This window comes from Lactuca sativa, chromosome 1 (assembly GCF_002870075.4).
Source record: "Lactuca sativa cultivar Salinas chromosome 1, Lsat_Salinas_v11, whole genome shotgun sequence".
Lineage (NCBI taxonomy): Eukaryota > Viridiplantae > Streptophyta > Magnoliopsida > Asterales > Asteraceae > Lactuca > Lactuca sativa.
Window position 1 is genome coordinate 60,893,260 of NC_056623.2, and position 7,078 is coordinate 60,900,337.

Below are 7,078 nucleotides of genomic sequence, written 5' to 3' on the forward strand. Positions count from 1 at the left end.
CGGCTGTTACGGAAGCCCTAGCTCAGTTCAGTGCTAGTGGAACTAGAGGGAGTGGAACAACTGTGCATTTCACACAAGGTGATGCTCCAATGCGCTCTAGTGAGTGCTCGTATAAGGACTTCACCAACTGCAAGCCCAGGTCCTTCAACGGGACTGGCAAAATCATTGCCCTCTCGCAATGGTTCAAGAAATCAGAATTGATCTTTGTGATCTGTTCCTATCTGGAAGGAAGCAAAGTTAAATTTGCTTCTTGCACCTTGATGGATAGAACCCTGACATGGTGGAATAGCCATGTCAAGTCACTAACTCTAATAGTGGCTAATGCTATGGGATGGGAAGCTCTTAAGGAGCTAATGATCGAGGAATACTACCTAAGAGGCGAAGTTCACAAACTTGAACAAGAACTCTGGAGCCTAACCATGAAAGGCTCCGAGATAGTGGCTTATACTGCCAGATTCAGCGATCTGGTGGCACTATGTCTAGGAATGGTCCCTACTGAGGGAAAGAAGATCAAAAGGTATATTTGGGGGCTGGTGCCTCCATTTCAGGTGAATGTCTTAGCTTCGATAGTGCCAAGCGATAGGCACAACAGCTCATTGACCATGGAGTCCGCACCCCATTAACAACAACAACCCTGGCCATCCCAGAACCCACCAAAGCCACTGACAACAAGAGGAAGTTCTGGTATAATAAGAAGAAGAACGCGGCGCAGAATGCTGCCAAAAAGTAGTAGGTCGTGGCCGTTCATGCTGCGATAACCCTACTGCTACTACGCCGATGAAGCAGTATGCAAGGAGTTTGCCCAAGTGCAGCTTCCATCATAACGGACCCTACCGGGAAATGCAGTGCTCTAACTGCAAAAGGAAAGGGCACACTGCCCATTTCTGCAAGGATCCCACAAGGCCAATCACCCAAGTCCGTGGCGTTGGTGTGGGTCAGGCTTGGTACGGATGTCGCGAGGTGGGTCACTACAAAAGGAATTGCCTGAAGGCATGGAACGCTGGCGGAGTGGGAAGAGTTTTGGCTATAGGCCACGAGGAAGTGGTTGTTGACCCCACAGTGGTGACTGCTACATTTCTCCTCGATAACTCATATGCATGCATACTGTTTGATAGTAGAGCAGAGAGGAGTTTCGTGAACCAAAAATTTATTCACTTACTTAAGCAACAATCACGTACACTTAAAGGACAGATCACTGTAGAAATGGCTAATGGTAAGACAGAGAGTACTAGCAGTATATACATAGGATGTACTCTAACTCTAGATAGACATTCATTTTCAATCGACCTCATGCCGGTCATAATTAAAAATTTCGACGTCATTATCGGCATGGATTGGTTGAGTCTTTATCGTGCCGACATCATGTGTTATGAAAAGACCGTTCGTCTTAATCAGCCGTCTAGCGAAACTCTAGTTGTCTATGGCGACAAACCTGACATGAACCTTTGTAGCATCTCGAGTGTTCATGTGACAACCCCAAATCTATTCCCGTTACAAATCCCATTTTCACTAACGGAGTGCGTCAACATACGTTATTTTATGTAATATTTGAAATCGTCAATATCCGAATATCTAATTATATGCATGTCTTAATATCATCATAAGAAATATAACTCGTACGTGTTAACCCCGTTTAACCTAATAGAGTTGTATTACTTTTTCAACCACTTCACCCGGGTAAAAAGTTTTAACCCAGTTAACTTTAAACATCGGGTAGCCGTGTATTGGGTGCGATACCCGAGACATATGAAATGGGTGGATACAACATTTGAACACTCTTTTACCACACATCTACTCTCTCTCTCTCTACTTTCTCTCTCTAGACTCGAAATCGACCCCGATCCCGCTAATTTCCGACTTCTAAACGTAAGCACTCATCCTCTATCTTAATCTAGACATACTTCATTGAATTTAGGGGCCAAAATCATAGAAATCAAGGACTAAAAAGGAGTTTACGGCCTAAGAAGCTCCTTAGGCCGTAAACCCCCAAAATCATGCCAAAAACCAAGTTTTTCCTCCTTTTAAGCTAGCATACTAATTAAGGCATATATCTAGAAGAGTTTGGACACTAAAACACAAGGATTTGATGCTTAAAAAGGAGTTTACGGCCCAAGCTTGTGCTTAGGCCGTAAACACCTCAAACACCCCCATAAATCTATGTTTAAAGCACCAAAAACTCTTCTAGGATGTTTGGTAAATTGGACTTGACACCAAGGAAGGCTTAAATGCAACAAACAACTTCATTTGAACACAAAAAGAGGAGTTTACGGCCAAGGCTAAGCTTGGACCGTAAACACCCATGTTTTTGTGTCAAACAAGTCCCTAAACTACTCAAGTGCATGTAAGGAATTTAACTAAGGCCATTGGAGGGGTGTTGTACCATTAAACTTCACATTTGGATACAAAATGAAGAGTTTACGGCCAAGGATGTTCTTGGGCCATAAACTCCCCAAAAGTTGATGCCAAATTGTCCCAAAACTCATTATAGGGCCTTCTAGGATTTATCTAAGGTGTATGAGACCATGTTGTACCATTAAGACATACATCTTGAAGGACTTAATGGAGTTTACGGCCCAAGAACAAGTCTTGGCCGTAAACTCCCCAAAAATGTCACAAATTAAGGGTTTAATCCCTCCCTCTTAGTCCAAAACACATACCATTAAATTAAGGAAGTGAGATAAGGCCCTAAACATACATTTTGGAGTGCCATATGAGTTTACGGCCAAGCCTATGGGGATTACGGCCGTAAACTCCCAAAGGAAGGCCTTTTAGGCCATAAACTCTAAGAGAGTGAGCTCATGGACCCTCCCGTAAATCATTCATGGCCTTGCACCACTCCCGGGAACCCTTTCTAGGCCATAAAACCCCGAAAACGATGCTAGAATGCCCAAATACTTTAATGAGAAGCATAAGATGATTAAATTCTTGTAAAATACATATTTCATATGACATTAGGGTCCTAAAAGGTGCTCAAGTGGTTATTTGGTACCAAACGCTCAGTCGACACTTTTACCCGATTCACCCGATTTTCGCGATTTCAGGTGAGTTCATACCCCTTTAATGAACCTTTCAAATGTTTTAAATGTTTTAGGGGGGGGGATACAAGTTGCTTACAAATGTTTATGTAAAGTTTTACAGAATGAATTCCGCACTACGAGGATTAATCACATGTGATTCACTACCCTTAGTTCAAATCACATGTGATTTGTCCCTATGCCTTATAAACGGGTTTTTATATTTTCAAACACCTGTAAACAGTAAGCCAGATTATAATTGTTCTTTTGGAAAAATACTATTATTAATTCAATTTACTTATGAAATGTAACCACTCTGATATATTTATATAAGTAAGACTTGGAGGACTTAGGACCGATATCTCGCCTTATTTCCTGTTCTTGTTTGATTGTGGGCTTAGGGTAGTAGTTATCTGTCTGACCGTTGTTGATTTCTTAGTTATATAACATGTATATCAGTATGGGATACGAATGTTACTGCGTTCACTTAATACTAAAGTCATTACATGTCGAGAACCATCCACACTAAGTTAACTATAACAGGTATAGTTAATGTTGTTACTACTACTACTCGTTAAAGTCACTACTCCTTACAATATAATATTCACTATTACCAGGTAATACCCTAGTAAGAGAATACACTATGATCAATACTAAAAGATGACTACACTATAACAAAAGAGAAAACACTAAACAAACAATAATACATGAACCCACTACGAAATACTCTATCCGTTACCCACTACGCCCGGAGTTTTCCGATAGGAAGACGACACTACATGTATAGATCTATACGGGGCAGACGCTATTACATCCCGACTGTTAATTTCAGTCCGCGCCGTGCAGGCCCAGGGATGCCACTACTTCACTACACTGTGCATGACCGGGATGGTCATGGGATCCCATAATATTCTCACTATTTATGTACAAGGAATACACTATAACTACACAAAATTACTACACTAAATGCTAACTGCATCCCGAAGTAAGTAAGTATCTACCACTAAAAGAAGCTTGCACCTCTATCATTGATTGCAGGCTTAACCTATTCTATCACAATTTTCATTTGGAGATTTTCCCAATATACGCTTACAATAAACTGTTTCAAAGAAATGAAGAATGCATACTTTTCACAGATTGTCACCTACAATGTATTTTCTGGAAAAATATGGGATTTCTAAGGTCCTACTATTTAAGAATGTAAATGACATATTTTTCGTACTAATGCTTCGTATACTAAAACTCACAATAAACTCTTATGAACTCACCAGCTTTATGCTGATATTCGTTTTCAAAATAACTTGTATCTTCAGGTCAAAGATAGACAGGTACAGACGCAACACTTTTGGAGAAGGTGGAGCACACAAGACCCATCTCTTATTTTTGATTTACTTTTGGGTGATTGTTAAACATTACAAAACACACTTGTAATTAAATTCACTATGTAATGCAATGGTTGTATGTTTCTTGTTTTGACTATTATGCAATTGTGATGATACTGTTCACTACGTCATCCACCCCGAAACGTTTTCCGCCGTTATCGGTTTTGGGGTGTGACAGTTCAAGCCCAGAAGTACTTGCGAAAGGAATGCCGCGCATTCCTTGCTCATGTTGTCAATGTGATCCAAGAAACGAAGGATATAAAGAACATCCCAGTGGTGCGTGATTTTCCCGACAACTTTCCAAAAGAACTCCCATGATTGCCTCCACAACATCAAGTCGAGTTCCAAATCGAGGATAGCATGGCTGGCTTCCATCTACCCGGTGATCCGTACCTTCCGAACCAGGGCAATGGAGGATGGCTCGAAGAGGAGTCAGACGACGATCACCCTATTCCTTTGGATGATCATCATGCTGAAGGCTTCTTGGATAACTCGAACTCCGAGCCAGAAGTCAACAACCAACCTCCTGAAGCCCCGAACCCTAACCCCCGACCGGCATTTTAGGGCCCTACTCCTATGTGGGCGATATCCTTGCATCGATAGATCGAGGAGCAGGGTCAGCCCTTGCCTTTCAATGGAGACCGAAGCTTCTACAACATAAGCGAAGGAGGATCGGCGGATCGGGTTCTGCCCATCACGATCCGAAGGATTGCCAGGAATGTTGAGCAAAGTCAAGCTGCTATTGGTCGACTTGTAGAAGTAGATGCCAACTCAAACCTCAACACTGTTCGCATCCGCCAACTCGAAGAAGCCGTGGACAGAACAAGGAGGACCAACGAGGCTCTGCAGCATCAGTTGGCTGCATCCCGAGCTGAAGTTAGGGAACTCCGAGCACGCCAAAGGACTCATGATCGACACCTTCAAGAAGTTATGCGTCAACTAGAGGATCTGAGGATTCGCCCAACAAGCAACCGTCGCCAGTAGAAGACATCTAGTTACCTCACTCTTTTGTTTAAGGACTAGCCTTTTATCTCTATGTTCCGTAGGCCTCTTGTCTGTAAGCATTCCTAGTTTAAAAGTACTCTAGTTGAACCTCTAAACTTCCAACATTTTCCCTATGGTATGATGTAAGACCTACTGCTAGGTCAATTTTCATGAACTTCTGTTGCATCATTAATACCAGTATATTGGCAGATGATTTCTCTATTGCTATAACTCTTACCCTAATCTTGGATTATGTTGATTTAATCCACGAAACGCTCTATTCATATTCGCAATAGGCTCTTACTATTGCTATCATTTCTATGATCTTCCAGTGAAGGATGCCTCCACGAAAGCGTCCCAGCAGAGGAAGACCCGCAACTCAAACCCCTCCTCCACCACCTCCTCCTCCGCAGTTCGATCCGGTGTTGTTCCAAACGGCTGTGACTGCGGCTGTAACAGCAGTCATGGCCCAAATGAACTCGGGAGATGCGAGTGGTGGTAACTCCAGGTTCGGTGAAGTCCATCAGAGGGTGCAGGGATGCACTTATAAGGACTTCATGAATTGTAAACCTGCTTTCTTTGATGGTACCAGGGGAATTCTGGCATTGTCCCAATGGTTCGAAAGAACTGAAGCTGTGTTCGAGATGTGCTCTTGTCCCTAAGAGAGCAAAATCAAGTTCGCTACCGCTACCCTCACTAACAGAGCTTTGTCATGGTGGAATGGCCACGTCAACGCACTCTCCTTGGTCACAGCCAATGCCATGGGCTGGGACACTCTAAAGGATCTTATGAGAGGAGAGTACTGCCCTAGGGGCGAAGTTCAGAAGCTTGAGGAAGAACTCTGGAACCTCATGATGAAGGGGACCGACATAATGACTTATACGGCCAGGTTTTGTGACTTGGCGGCTATGTGTCCCAGCATGATCCCCTCTGAAAGCAAGAAGATTGAACAATACATCTGGGGTTTAGTGCCCCCGTATCGAGGAAATGTTCTGGCCTCACGCCCTACCACTTTCGACAGCGCCAAGGAATTAGCCCAGAGTCTGATCAACCACGAAATCTCCTCCACTCCGGCAACAACAACCACAACAACCACTGCACCATCCGGATCAACTGATAGAAAAAGGAAACGATGGGATAAGAAGAAAGGCAAGAAAACTCAAACCGCCTTCAAGGATCAGCAAATTGTGGCGGTCCATGCTGCCACCACCCCAGCCACACCAGCTGCTCCAACTCCACCGAAGGCTTACAGTGGAAACTTGCCTAAGTGTCCCAAGTGCCCTTTTCACCACAACGGTCCTTGCCGTGAATTGCAGTGTTCCAACTGCGGACGAAAGGGCCATACCGTCCGATTTTGCAAGGCCCCTCCCAACTGGGGGAACTGGAAGGTTACTTGCTATCGGTCACAATGAAGCGGTAGCCGATCCCACGGTGGTCACGGGTACGTTTCTTCTCAACAACTCTTATGCCTGTGTCTTATTCGATAGTGGTGCAGAACGAAGCTTCATAAATCAAAACTTTAAACACTTACTCAAACAAAATCCTCAACCACTAAAAGAAACATTCGTCGTAGAAATGGCTAATGGGAAGACAGAAAGCTCTAACGAAATCTATATAGGTTGTACTCTCACGTTAGATGATCACCCCTTTTTAATCAATCTTATACCGGTCTCAATCAAAAATTTCGATGTCATTGTT